General features: G+C 47.8%; 2 long non-coding RNA genes across 2 annotated transcripts; one reads left to right on the forward strand and one right to left on the reverse strand.

Moving 5' to 3' along the window:
- Positions 1-306: 306 nt before the first annotated feature.
- Positions 307-2,565, reverse strand: LOC109264075 (uncharacterized). Its single transcript, XR_002078569.2, has 2 exons — positions 2,003-2,565; positions 307-1,873 (listed from the first exon to the last, which is right to left on the reverse strand). It is a non-coding gene; the product is annotated as an uncharacterized LOC109264075 (long non-coding RNA).
- Positions 2,566-6,138: 3,573 nt separating this feature from the next.
- LOC128772967 (uncharacterized) lies at positions 6,139-11,198 on the forward strand. The gene is made up of 2 exons (XR_008417109.1): positions 6,139-6,412; positions 9,738-11,198. It is a non-coding gene; the product is annotated as an uncharacterized LOC128772967 (long non-coding RNA).
- Positions 11,199-13,995: the final 2,797 nt, after the last annotated feature.

Here is a 13,995-nt window from a genome sequence, read left to right on the forward strand (position 1 = left end):
GCGGCACGCAGACATCAGAGAGAGGCCATCCGGAGAGGGCAGGCCGGGCCCCGGGAAGGACGTCTGGGCCACGCACAGTGGGCAGCGTTCTCTTCCCCCATCCCTCAAGGGCCCAACGGGGAAAGAGCAGTTTTCATGTAACGTCTGCAGGGGAGGCGGGAGGGGGGGAACCATCGGCGTTGGGGGATCCAGCATAATTGATTTTGACATCACCCCGTTCCCCACAGATGCAGCAAACAAACAGACAGACAGACAAAACACGGATGGCCTAATTTGGAATGAAATACGACGCAGGAAGCACACAGATGTCTCTGCATATTTAATGATTATTGACTTTTTAAATTGGTTTTAAAATAAAAGCTTTCTAGATGAAATACAGATTTGGAAGGATTACTAGAAAGAGTGGCTTGAGCACCCACAAATTTTACATTAATTTCTTGCCCGTATGCATTAAAGCTCTACCATTTGCCTAATTTCCCGTAAGCGTATATCTGCTGTGCAAATTGTTTCACCGTTGAAAATGCCATCCAGGCAATCTAGTGATGTGATGAACGGACTTTTCAGAAACAGACCTGTTTATTCACTAATTGCGTACGAAGTAAGCTGTAAGGTACCCCCGAAAAAACAAAACAAAACAAAACAAAAACCCACAGCAGGGCAAGGCGCTGTCTTCTTCGGGGAGCAGGATGTATTGATTTACATAATAAGAACATAGAGAATTGAGTTTTATTGATATGGGAACACATTTTATTGCTTTCTCTGATGTAGTGGGTTGGATTCCCCATTTCATTAAAGCCAGATTACTGGCCCTGTTTCATTATCACTGTTCTGATTCTCAGGGAAAGTAATCTTCCCCATAGCTTTTTGTTACTTAATTATTATAGTGCGTAACAATCATAAAATTTACACAGAGCAGTCTTTGTAGAAATACGCGGAAAGCATGGTCTTTATGTGAGTGGTATGGAGAAAATACCATTGGTCTTTTTCTTTTTCTTTTTTAAATTAGACCGTCCTAGTGGGAGAACCCCCCAGAAGCTCACACACCTTTCTCGAGATTTTACACTCGGTGTGCGTTATATGATGGCTCCTATCACACAGAGTCTCAGGTCAGATGGATACCAAAGAAATTCCCCTTTCATAGATGGAAAGACTGAGAACATCAGCATCAGTAACTCGCCCGGGAAGAGGACAGGTGAGAGTTCAAAGGTCAGGAGGAGAATTCGAGATGCCCCAGCATCAACTCCTCAATCCAAGACACACACACAAAAAATGACCACAAGTTGCAACCAAAGTTTTTGCTAAGTGGCGGCACATCCAGTCTTTTCAGCTTCCCCTGTCTTGTGCTAGACCCAAGCAAACCCCTTGTTTGTCTCTCTCCTGACTATTCTGTTCCACTAGGACGCTTGCCTGCTTCCAGTAGATGACCCCGCACCTGCAGGTTCCGGTTCTGAAGCAAACCCCAGCTGCTCCCGGCCCCCCACAAAACCCTCAGGCCCTACTGCTAGGAGCACAGCATTGATACCAGCACGAGAGGGCACTTGGTCTCCAACCTCGGGCTCTCGAGCAGGAGGTCGTCCGGGAAGCTTCACGAACACTGAAGCCTGGCTTTGCTGCCATACATTCTGACTCTGCTGGGGTGGGGTCTGACCCAGGCAGAACCTCCCAGATGATTGCGAGAGGCAGCCTAACTTAAGAACCACTGCTCCCATCCCTGGGGCAGAAACGATTTGTCCCCTAATTTCCAGAAGTGAACACAGAGGCCCAGAGACGTGGACTCATGTGTCGAAAGTCACACAGCAGGGTGTTGGAGTCCTAGGTTTTCTGAGCCCAAAGCTGATACCCTGCAGACAGTCGCCTCAGACGTGGGCTGAGCCTGGGGATCATGGAGGAAGATTTTATAAGGACTGATGCCTGGACCCCATCTGGCAACCAACCCCCTTATCGTCAGAGTTCCCTGGAGGAATCTAGCATGAAACATGGATCTGGAGACAATTTTACTAACCTGAAAGTGAACCCCTGTAGGTAGGTTCCCTGCAGGGCGTGTGAGCCGGGTCGGTTCCAGGACGCCAGCCCAGGTCCCCCAGGACGCAAGCCCGGGTTTCCCAGGTCAGAAGACACGGGATGGGGGACAAGGATCTGGGTTTAAAATTGACATAAAACTTCCCTGACAATGTTTTTTACAGACAGGATTTCGGGAACTAGTGCCATCCATTATGCCCCACGGGTTTACATTCAGCTGGATCTCCCTGCTCGTCCCTCCCTCTCTCTTCCCCACCTCCTGCTCTCCCTCTCTGTCCCTCTTCTCTTCCCCACCATCTCCTCTTTCGGTTCCTATTGTAATAATATGAAAAATAATTTCCAAATTATGCTTTATTCTACCATTGCAGCCTGCGAGTATTTTTTAGTCAACAGTAGTTTACGGAAAAAGATTTCACGCATACACGCGTGCATGTGTCCTCAGCACTTGGTCTGTGTATTAACAGGAAATGAATCTAACTTCTTAGGATAAGCTTATTTTACTTAAAAAAATTTTTTTTTTTAATTATCTAGTTTTGAGAGAGAGAGAGAGAGAGAGAGAGAGAATGAGCGGAAGAGGGGCATAGAGAGAGGGAGACATGGAATCCGAAGCAGACTCCAGGCTCCGAGCAGTCATCACAGAGCCTGATGCAGGGCTTGAACTCACGAACTGTGAGATCATGACCTGAGTTGAAGTCGGCTGCTTAACCTGCTGAGCCACCCAGATGCCCCAGGATAAGCTTACTTGAGGCTGAAAACATTTAGTGCACCTGGGTGGCTCTGGCGGTTGAGATTCGATTCTTGGTTTCAGCTCAGGTCACGATCTCATGGTGGGTGAGATCAAGCCCCGCATCGAGCTGCTCGCTGACAGTGTGGAGCCTGCTTCGGATTCTTTCTCTCCCTCTCTCTCTCTCTCTGTCCCTCCCCCACTCGTATTCTCTCTCTTTAAAAAAAATAAAAATAAAAAACACAAATAGACTGAAAACGCCGAGCAGAAACTCACACACAATTCTCTCATCTCTCAGCAAAGTTATCGGAGCGGTACAGTCTCGTCCTTCATCGTCTCTAGCAGGCAGGATCGTGTGTATGTTTGGAACATTTCTAATTTAGATGCATCTGGTTCTAGCCCTCCTTTTCTTGCCAGCGAAGGTGAAATGGTAAGGTAAGCTTTTGTTGACATTTTCTGAATTCCCTGGTACAGAGGGCAGAGAAAGAGAACACAAAAATAGAGACAGAAGGGAGAAAAGCTGGTAAAAGGAGAAACTGAAGGCAATAAGGGATCACTGGTGAGGACAGAGCGGAGGAGAGCTGGGCAAAAGTAGCTGGGGAAAGATCTAGAAGAAATGGAGTCGCAAAGAGCGGACGAGCCCCAGGCAATCCTTTCAGAGTTTCGTCAAGTGCTTTCTTATGGGATCCTCAAACACCCTGCGGGGGGCAAACTCATCTGGCGCTAAGGGGACTCTGAGGTTCAAAGGGGTCAGGGAGGAGGTGGCAGGAAGCCAGAACCTTCTTCTGATCACTATTCCCTCCTTGCCCGCAGGCCCCCTGTGTCTTCCCGCCAGGCAGGAGGCAGGGAGCGCAGAGCAGACCAGGCCCAGGCTCCCCCCCTGCACCTGCATTGCCCGGGAGGGACCTCCTGACTCAAAGCACGAGTCAGACGCACGGGTGGGTATTTTGTTTTCCTTCTCTGCCTAACGAGGGCCAGTTCCGGTCAGATGCTGGGCCTACAATTTCCTTCCGGGGAGCTGGCTGATCCCACCGCCCCGAAGCTTGTGGGTGCCCCTGCATCACGACAGCGACTACACCTGCACAGTTGTGGGGTGACGGCCAAGCTCCCCACGGTGTCAGTTCACACTGAGGGCTCGCTGAGCCGCGTGACCCATAGGACATTGGTGCTCCATACTTACCACTCGCCAACAATGCCTTTTTCTTTTCCGCGCTTGAAGGGAGAGGTGTTTAAACGTCACTGGCCCTTATCTCTCCTTTACTGCGTAGAAATGCAGGGACTGGGCCTTCTAGTTGATTTGCATGGCAAACCCTCCACACGGTTGTGTTCCTACGAGTAGAGGCTAGGGAGCAGGTTTCTGTCTTTCCACTGGAAGACGTAGCCACCTGCGTTTAGAGCTCAGAGCAGGTGGCCGGCTGGGAGATAAGGGGACAGTAATTTTAATCAACCGGAGCAGAGGCAGAAGACTCCAGCAGGGAGCCAGCACCCAGCAGAGGATGAACTGAGCAGTTGGAGGGAGCCGCTAGGAAGAAAACGGAAGAAGCTGCCAATGGCTGGGATAAATGTATCCAAATGTAACAGGCTGACAGGTCCGGGCAGGCCAGATACACAGGACAGAGACACCTCCGGCAGCCTGCAGGGTGGGGGATTTTAAGCGTCTCTGTCCCTCGTTGCTGGGTCAGTTTACATGCCTGCCCTTGTCCTCTGCTGGGGATGGTGCGTCGCTGGAAAAGACCTCACAAGATTATCGTGTTTTTCTCCGTTTGCCTCGCATGCATGTTTCATGGGCCAAAAGTCACGTCGTCTGAGCCACAGAGGACTAAAAACAGGGGCACAAGGATCCTGCTCTGAGCGCAGGGGTCGGGAATCTGTTTTCTCAGACAAACAAGTTAGCCTGAAGGAACAAAGTCTGAAAGTGAATCATAAACTCTTGTTTTGTTCGAGAACAGAAACTGTTCTCGAAAACATCTCTGTTGGATTTGGGGGCACAGACCGGCACTGGGGGGCCAAAAGTAAACTAGAAATTTCCAAGAAGGAGCAGACCAGCTAAAAAGTCCGTTCCGTCTTTTTTTTTTCTTTAATAATCGAAAGGCAAATATAACACACATTTTTCAACACACTGAAAACATGATAGCCTGTTTGAGCCTTCAAGCAAACAGCTTTTGTTAACTGTCACATAAGTGAATCTAATAAATGAAACAAAACAAAACAAAACAAAACAAAACAAAACATCCTTACTATAAAAGCTTTGTCAGAGGCCCAAAATGAATTTTGAACGTGACTTTACAGGAATTAATGTAAGCAATCTGGTGATGACTCTTTCTTTTAAAATAAATCCTAAGGCATTTATGAATTATTGAAAATTATGTAGTTGAAAGAATTCCTCCGAATTGTATTACTTTCTTTACTGGAAGATGGTTAACACTCTTTTGAATGGGAAAGCAAGCAATATTAAATTTAAAAATCCACATACGTTACCTTGAGGCAATACATTCAGATTACTTTCTCTTCAGGACATTAACACACGTATTGGGACAGCTCTGGGCATCTGCATAAAATGTATACAGCTCCTTAGAAGGTAGACCTACTTGTCGAGACTTCGAAAAACTACTTAAAATTTATCTTTAACATTATGATCTGAGGAGGAAGCCTGACGTGTGCAGCTTCTCTTTATATGCACACTGTGCCTGGGGGATGTTCGTCCATTTGTAAAAGCCGACTGACTTTGAAAATGTCCGAGATTCCAGCAAAAATAAAATATCAATCAGCTTAAGCATTAGGCAAATTATTTTACAAGCTAAACCGAGAAGATTTTCCCAAGTTTAACGATGAGTAGATTAAGAAAAGTTTCCCGTTTGGGGATAATACATTAAAAACCGGGGCACTTTAATTGTTTGGAGATACCTGAATGAAGGTCTCCGTTCCTTTCCTCCGGCAGAGGAGCGGACTGGATTTGACTCGAATGAATGAATAAAAGTACATAAAAGTATGAATTCTCCCCTCTGACCATCTGCCATTTTTATTTTTTTAACCGATTTCCAAAATACTTGATCAATGTTGCTTCCCATTCTCAGGTATGGCTGTAATTCAAGGTCAAGGTCATGAAAATGCAATCTTAGTTCTGTACATGCTGAGTTTTCAGAGTTATTTTTATCAGTTTCTCATTTGGTCTCGATCTACCAGTGTAAGCTTAGGGAAATTATTTCTTTTGCTTCACACTACTGAGAACCCAGAATGTTCTAGAGAGCAGGGGCCAGGGTCCTGGCAAACATTTGCGGAATGCCCGGGCCCTGCCCTGGCCAGGGCTGGCTTGCAGGCACACAGCCCTTTAGAACATACCGTTTAGGTGCGGCACGGATGCGATTTTGTTTACAGGGCAATGGTCCTCCCGGTTACCCTCTGCCAGGAATCCAGGCTCTTTTCCCAGAAATAATGCTCTTCCAAAGGGTAGATAAATATCCCCTCCCATTATATGGAGAGTTAATAAGATAACCTGAGAACTGCAGGCACACACCCAAGGGCAGCGCATGGCTGGAGCATGACCCTGTCACGGGAAGACTGAGGGCGTGGACGATACCAGACAGGTGAACGGAGAGCAGCGCACAGACCCCGGCGCCAACCAGGACTGGCTGCGGCACAGGCGGAGGCGGGAGGAGCAAGGAGGCACCTGTGAGTTTCCCCCGGGGGACTGGAGGAGGCCAGACTCCGGATGGGGTCTGGAAGAGTGGCAGAGGGTAGGAAAGCCGTCACACGTGCAGCCTTCAGCTGACAGGTTGAGGCGTATGACAGACAGTAGAGGAGACGTCGTTAACAAAATAGGTGATGTTTTCTTAGAACGCGGCCCCAAGGAGGAGCCGGGAACGGTCAGCCAGCACCTGAGCATAGGTATGAGTGGGGAGGGGGCACAGATGGAAGGGAGCGGCTAACTGTGCCCTGGGACCGTGGGGCGTCCCTGCTGAGGGACACACTTGGAGCTGTGTCAGTGGAGGAGAAATAATTTTCTAGATGTAAATTTAAAAGTTAAGTGTATTCTTGGCACAAATCAATGAAGGGAAAACGTACGCCCGAGGCATAATGGGGATTTGAGGGCCGCTGAAGCACAGGTGTGATGTGGTGAAGGAGAGAGGGAGGGAAGGGATCCAGGAGAGGTGACAGGCACAGGGACTTCGGGGCAAGAGCATAGTGGGCAAAATGAATGGGGATCACGGTGTGTGTGTGTGTGTGTGTGTGTGTGTGTGTGTGCATGTTGTGTGCACACACACGCACACACATGCTGGCATGCATGTGACCGTATCCACATTTATTTCATTACCTGAGAATGGGTGTAGACACCGGGGAGCGTGGGGGAAGACAACGGTTTCCATTCGGGGCATCTTCCGCGTGCGGTGATGGCCAGAATGCAGACAGACTTACAAGAGTAAGGAAATCTTTCACAAAATAATGGGCACAGGCAGGATAGTGTCCCCGTGAGGAGGGCAGCCCGAGCCGAGGACTTCGTGACTGTCCCCTCAGGGAGAAGCAGAAACAACCATTCCATCTTGTTTTTCTTTTAAGTTTATGTATTTATTTTTGAGAGAGAGAGGGAGAGAGGGAGAGGGAGGGAGACAGAATCCCAGGCAGGTTTCACACCGTCAGTGCAGAACCTGAAGGGGGCTCAAACTCATGAACCGTGAGATGATGACCCGAGCCCAAACCAAGAGTCTGTGGCTTACCTGACTGAGCCCTCCAGGCACTCCCCCACCCCCCCCCCCCCACCCGCCACCCACAACCTACCACCTTTAACAGTGTGCCCAAAACGATACTTTGCCTCTAACACGTCACTGTATAGCACAGCTGAAAAGAGTTTGGACTGTCGAAACAGCAACCCAGGGTGAATGAAGACTTGCCAGAGAACATTCCTGCGAGATTTCCGTTAAAAAGAATCAGTTTCACAACCGCCCTGTAATGTCCGTGTATCAGCAGTTCTAAGCATACATTGATGTTGTGCATTGTAACATCCCTGAAATCCCTATGCACCTGCTAAGCACAGGTGGCCAATCTGCCATTGCCCTAATGACATGTGACTTAGCTGTAAATCCTACAGCATGAGGGGGTAGTGAGAACCCCTCGATATTTCAGTCAACAAAACACTTACAGGATAAGAAAGTTCATTTGATAAAGGTAAATGAATCAATTCGCCAAGAGAATACAGCATTTCTGAAGGTTTATGCACCAAAAAGAGCTTGTAAACACGTGAGATAAGAACCAAGAGATGTGCACGAAGAAGCAGAAAACCCAGAGATTTCAATACCTGTCTCTCAGTAATTGATACAAAAAGATAAAGAGATAGTCTGGGTGGCTCAGTTGATTAAACATCCAACTTTTGATTTCAGCCCAGGTCAGAATAATCTCACAGTTCATGGGATTGAACCCCGCATCAGGCTCTGTGCTGATGGTGTGGAACCTGCTTGAGATTCTTTCTCTCCCTCTCTCTCTGTCCCTCCCCTTCCTCCCCTCAAAAATAAAGAAAGAAACATTAAAAAAGATAGAAAACCTATAAGAACATAGAAGATTTGAACAACACTCCCAACCAACTTGACCTGACAATTGTAGACAAAGCAGAATACACAGTGTTTTCAAATGCACACAGAATATTTACCAAGATAGGCTGTATTTTTGGTCATAAAACCAAAGAAATGAAAGCATATTTTCACATAAGGAATGTACAAAAGTATTTATAGCAGGTTATTTTGTAATATCCAAAAGGTGGAGACAACCCCAAACCCCATGAAAGGTGACCAGATAAACAAACCAGTCTATTCACACAACGGAACACCATTCGGCACTAAATAAATGAACTGGTGATATTTATTCTAAGTGGATGACTCTTAACTCTCCTGCAAGGAAGAAGTCAGATACAAAGAAGAATCTGTACAATTCCACGTAAATGGAATTCTAGCAAAATGTTGTGTAGAGACAGGAATCAGATCAGCATTTCCCTGGGGAGAAGGGTGGAGGTGGGAGGGAGGGATAGGAAGGTACGATGAAGGGGCAGGAGGAGACATCTGGACGTGGCAGGTGAGTTCATTTTCTTGATAGTGGCCATGGCATCACAGGTAAACACGCACAAAAACTGAACAGTAGATATGCAGTTTGTTGAGTGTCAGTTACGCCTCAATAAGATATTGAAAACCTCAATCGATAGAAATCAGAAATCTGAAATGAGAAGAAAGCCTTGTCTCACAGTTGTATGGGCATTATTTTTCTTCCTGTCCTGGTGGCACATGAAACAACGGTGCATCTTACAATGAAGAACACACAAGACTCAGTACGTTACAAGTATACCTTCCCCTGCCCCCAAATCCCCTGTAACCAGTGTCTCCGAGAAGACGAGGGGCTTTGCAACCTATTTGCCTGGGGAATGGATTTTTCAAGTAACAGGTAGAAGCCATGGGCAAGAGGGATAACCAAGGACCTGCGGAGAAGTAAGGATCTAGACAACCCACATTACAGAGTAGAGCTTTCTATCAAGGCGCACGGGTACTATCCCAACTTGTGCTTTTTCGTCTTCCTTGAGAACAGTGAACTCTCCAAACGCAATCTCATGCTCTCGACATGTGTAGTATTTACCCACTTTCACAACAGTAGCAGGGTGTTATTTGGTTGTGACGGGTTCTGGAACTTGAAGAGATTCTGTAGCTAGAAGTTTGGGTTGGGAGCTGTGGGCTCAGAGGCAGGTGAAACCCGCCAAGAGGTGAATCCATGAGCTCAGGGGGGGAGAAGTTGGAAGAGGGCAGCTCAGAACTCCACAGAGGATGAACAGGAGAACCTTCTGGGTCCCTTCTGAGAGAAGAGGGTGGGGAGGAAAGGACGGACGCGAGCAGTACAAGCCGGGCGGTGGCCGCGGGGGCCACACACGAGGATCGTTCGTGGTTACCATGGGCGACTATTTCATCGTGTTCATCGTAATAACTGATAATAAAGTAACACTGCACGCATTTGCCGTTTATTACAGTAACACTGTGACTTCGCGGGAACCCCTATCTGTCCTCTCTCTAAAAGGGAGTTCAGGCATCTTGCAAACAAAACAGAAGAAAACAAACAAACAAACACCATGTGAAAAATTCAGTGCATCAGAAACAAAGCGGGCTACAGCGGCGAGGTGCATAAAATAAACCCAAACTTTGAGCTTCCTGGCGGCCCTGGGGAGCAGGAAACATAGCACGTGAGAGGTAGCAGCTCCCGGTAACTCACAGAAGGGAAGATCGCTGTCCGCGTGGCCTACGCCCGGCTGGCAAGATTCAGACACTACACTGCGCAGTCGTATCGCCACCATTTCACAGCAAGTACATCGATAGTATTCATTTGCATATAGCTTGGGGCAACTTTTAGTAAAAATCAGACATGATATGGAGGTATAATTTCATGAACACGTTTATTTTTTCTAGCCATTAATTGGGTCCAAAGATGGAACTTAGCATATCTACATCACAGCCTCCCTTAGATTATCTTCCCCAGTATTATTTCCCCGAAAGCAGGCTGTGGATGGCAGCTGGACGGCCGGAGATAACAGTGACGGTCGTTAGCATGGAAACGGATCGCCTTAATTGCTGAGTGGGGACGGACACAGGAATCTTGGTGGCCAGATAAACAGGGACAGAGTTAATTCTTCCCTTAAAAAATCAGGAAACCCGAAGGGAAGGCTACCCTACTCGGCACAGAGTGGGGCTGTAGGGACAGCTGCATGCAAAGCTGTAGTCTTTCTCAGGAAGCAGTTTGGGGTCTGTGCCAGAGAGTGAACCTGTGCTCCTGGGAGCCGGCAGTTCTCTGTCCCTGTTGATCCCCGGGCCGCCCCCATCACTGGTGCCCGAGTCTTGTGAGGAGAGCAGAGTCCCAGCCCCCACTCCTGACCTGTTGAATAGGAATGTTAACAGCGGGTGACGGAAAGACTCTGGGGTCTGTGGTTTAACAAGCTGCTATCCACGGACCCTCTGAAGTTTAGGAACTCTTGCTCACGAAGGTCAGAGCCTGAAAAAAGTCTCAGAGTTGGCGTTGCCACTTAGGCAGGGTGGCAAGCAGACCCTCTGGGTTCATGCCTGATTTCCATTCCTTCTCTTCTTTCCTTTACTACATTTCTTTCTTCCCCGTGCATTTATTGAGCAACTACTATATTTGAGGCCCTGCAAGAAGGCCTTAGGCTCAGAGACGAGTGGAAGTTCTAACAGCACATGAAGCCCCAGGAACGTACCGGAATAAACTGGTCTGTGGGGTTTTTTTTGAAGCTTTTTAATTAAATGTTGGAGATCATTGCTTTGGTGTGGTGAATGTTCAGCCCATCCTTCTGAAAATAGATGGAAAATAGAACCATATGTCTTCTGTGACCCTTGCTGGTCCCCGATAATAAAACTCTGGGCTGTTTCTGATTCAAGTTCGAGTTTAAAGGCCTTAATGTAATACAGGCTGTATCAAAATAATTTTTTTAAATTTTTTTATGTTTGTTTATTCTTGAGAGACAGAGAAACACAAAGCGTTAGTGGGAGAGGGGCAAAGAGGGAGGGAGACACAGAATCTGAAGCAAGCTCCAGGCTCCGAGCTGTCAGCACAGAGCCGGACGCGGGGCTCAAACCCACGAACTGCGAGATCATGACCTGAGCTGAAGATGGACGCTTCACTGACTGAGCCACCCAGGCGCCCCAAAATAATTTTTTTCCAAAAAAAAAAAAAACCAGTACCTGGGAGAGGTGAACCTCACTCACTGAGTCATCTAGAAATTCTGCCTATTTGGTATAAAAAAGGAGGGGGGAACAAAACTGAAGCTCCAGGACATGGCGGGCGTTGTGAGAGCTTAATGCAGAACTTGTGGAAGGTATGGAGAATCAGTCAACTGCAGGCATTTCTTGCACACCTGTTATGTTCCAGGCAGAGTGGGAAGCTCCGAGAATTCAAAGATGGAAAACACGGAGTTTCTTCCCTAGCGCTGCTGAGGACCCAGCGGGGAAGGCAGGTGTGCTCGGGCCAAACAGATACAAACGTGGCTCTTCCGTGATCCCCGTAGGTTGTGACTGCATAGGAGTGTTTGTTTTCTATTTACAGATCAGTTCTGGTTTCTTGACCTCATCTTGCTTTCTGCTGCCTGCCTGCACCTGTCGCCCGTCCAGAGTGAGAGAAGCCCTCGCTGCTTTTGGAGCCGAGGACAGGTCTAGGCGGGAGCCCTTGTGCGGGGTGGTCATGATCACTGAGCTGTCTTCCTGTTTTCAGCGGGGCGTGGGAATACCATAAGGCCAGCCTCACTTTCTGGCTAGATTCTGGGATTTCTCTTTGAATTTGCAAAGGAAGCATTGAGATTTCGGAAGCAGAGCCTCAAATTGTTAACCAAATGTGTAAAAGTTGGCCATTGTTATAACCGGACAGCACTCAACGTAAACAGGTGGAACCCCCGGCCTGCTTAAGATCCTGTCCCTTCGAAGGGACAAAATGTCTGGTGGTCAAGTCCAGAGAGGAAAGCTCACCTTCCTTGGGAGGTGGATGCCTTTTCCTCCAGTTACCCCACTTCTGAGACCCTTCCCCAAACTGCCACGTCTTTGGTGATGCACCTGTCTGCCTTTATGGCAAGCATGACTTTCTCTTCATTTTTCCTGCCTTCATTCATTCGCTCATCACCCACTTAATAAATATTCTGAGGGCCTTACAGGTGCCAGGCAAATGTGGTCATCAGCTGGCTCCCAATGGCATGGCTGGACAGTTGTTCAAGTCGCCCCTTCCTTAGCTCAGCCGGTGCCCAGCTCCTGGTCAGCTACTGTGGCTGTTAGTGTGGTCTCGGGCGGGCCAGAACCCTAAATAGCTCATCAGGGAGCACGGTGCGATCCCCAGAATTCCTTCTCCGCACCCATCGCTATGACCTTGACATGAGAGGTGACTAAATGGGGGAAGGCTTGCGTTGAGCCGCCAGCATGGAAGGTGGGGGCTGGGTGTCAGCTCAGAGGGAGTGTGAGTCAGAAAGACTGAGGTAAAAGAAAAGACAAATTAATTAGCTTGTCAAATCCTTCTTCTCAGAGAGCACAGATGCTACAGACTCTTGCATAATCAAGTGTCACTCCCCAGCAACGGGGAGATTCCATACCTCGCTTCTCTTCAGGTATCAGTTTTTGTTTCAAAGGTATTTGTGAATTAGTGCACATTTCACAAAGGTGGAGAAAGATGCAGAGAGGAATATTTTGCAACATTAAATAAGTCCAGTTGGATCTTAAATCTGTATATATGTAGGTCTAGATGTTACAAGATTGAACATGATACTCATTTTTTTTTAAATTTTTTTTTAACGTTTATTTATTTTTGAGACAGAGAGAGACAGAGCATGAACGGGGGAGGGGCAGAGAGAGAGGGAGACACAGAATCGGAAGCAGGCTCCAGGCTCCGAGCCATCAGCCCAGAGCCCGACTCGGGGCTCGAACTCACTGACCACGAGATCGTGACCTGAGCTGAAGTCGGACGCCCAACCGACTGAGCCACCCAGGCGCCCCAATACTCATTTTTTACATGGGAACTCAGTGGTTATTGAACACAAAATTGTGAATTGTTTTAATAAAAGTAGTTAATGAGGGGCGCCTGGGTGGCTCAGTCAGTTGAGCGTCCAACTTCGGCTCGGGTCATGATCTCACGGTCCGTGGGTTCGAGCCCCGCGTCGGGCCCAGCTACTGATTCAAGAGAAAATTGCTATGTTAATAATAGTCATTTATATGACAAAATTATAATATTTCAATATTTTCTGCAATAATGATTCATCCCATACAGCCGCATTGGAATGTTCAGATATGACATATAGAGCTCATGCTTTACTTTCCAACCTGTGAATTGCCTTAAGAATTTTATTTATCAGGGGGGCGCCTGGGTGGCGCAGTCGGTTAAGCGTCCGACTTCGGCCAGGTCACGATCTCACGGTCCGTGAGTTCGAGCCCCGCGTCAGGCTCTGAGCCCCGCGTCAGGCGCTGGGCTGATGGCTCGGAGCCTGGAGCCTGTTTCCGATTCTGTGTCTCCCTCTCTCTCTCTGCCCCTCCCCCGTTAATGCTCTGTCTCTCTCTGTCCCAAAAATAAATAATAAAAAAAAAAAAAAAAAAAAAGAATTTTATTTATCAGGGACGCGTGGGTGGCTCAGTCGGTTAAGCGCCCAAATTTGACTCAAGTCATGATCTCATAGTTCGTGGGTTCCAGCCCCACATCAGGCTCTCTGCTGTCAGCACAGAGTCTGCTTCGGATCCTCTGTCCCCCTCTCTCTG

The sequence above is a fragment of the Panthera pardus genome, unplaced genomic scaffold (assembly GCF_024362965.1).
Source record: "Panthera pardus isolate Hobbes unplaced genomic scaffold, ASM2436296v1 HiC_scaffold_1, whole genome shotgun sequence".
Classification (NCBI taxonomy): domain Eukaryota; kingdom Metazoa; phylum Chordata; class Mammalia; order Carnivora; family Felidae; genus Panthera; species Panthera pardus.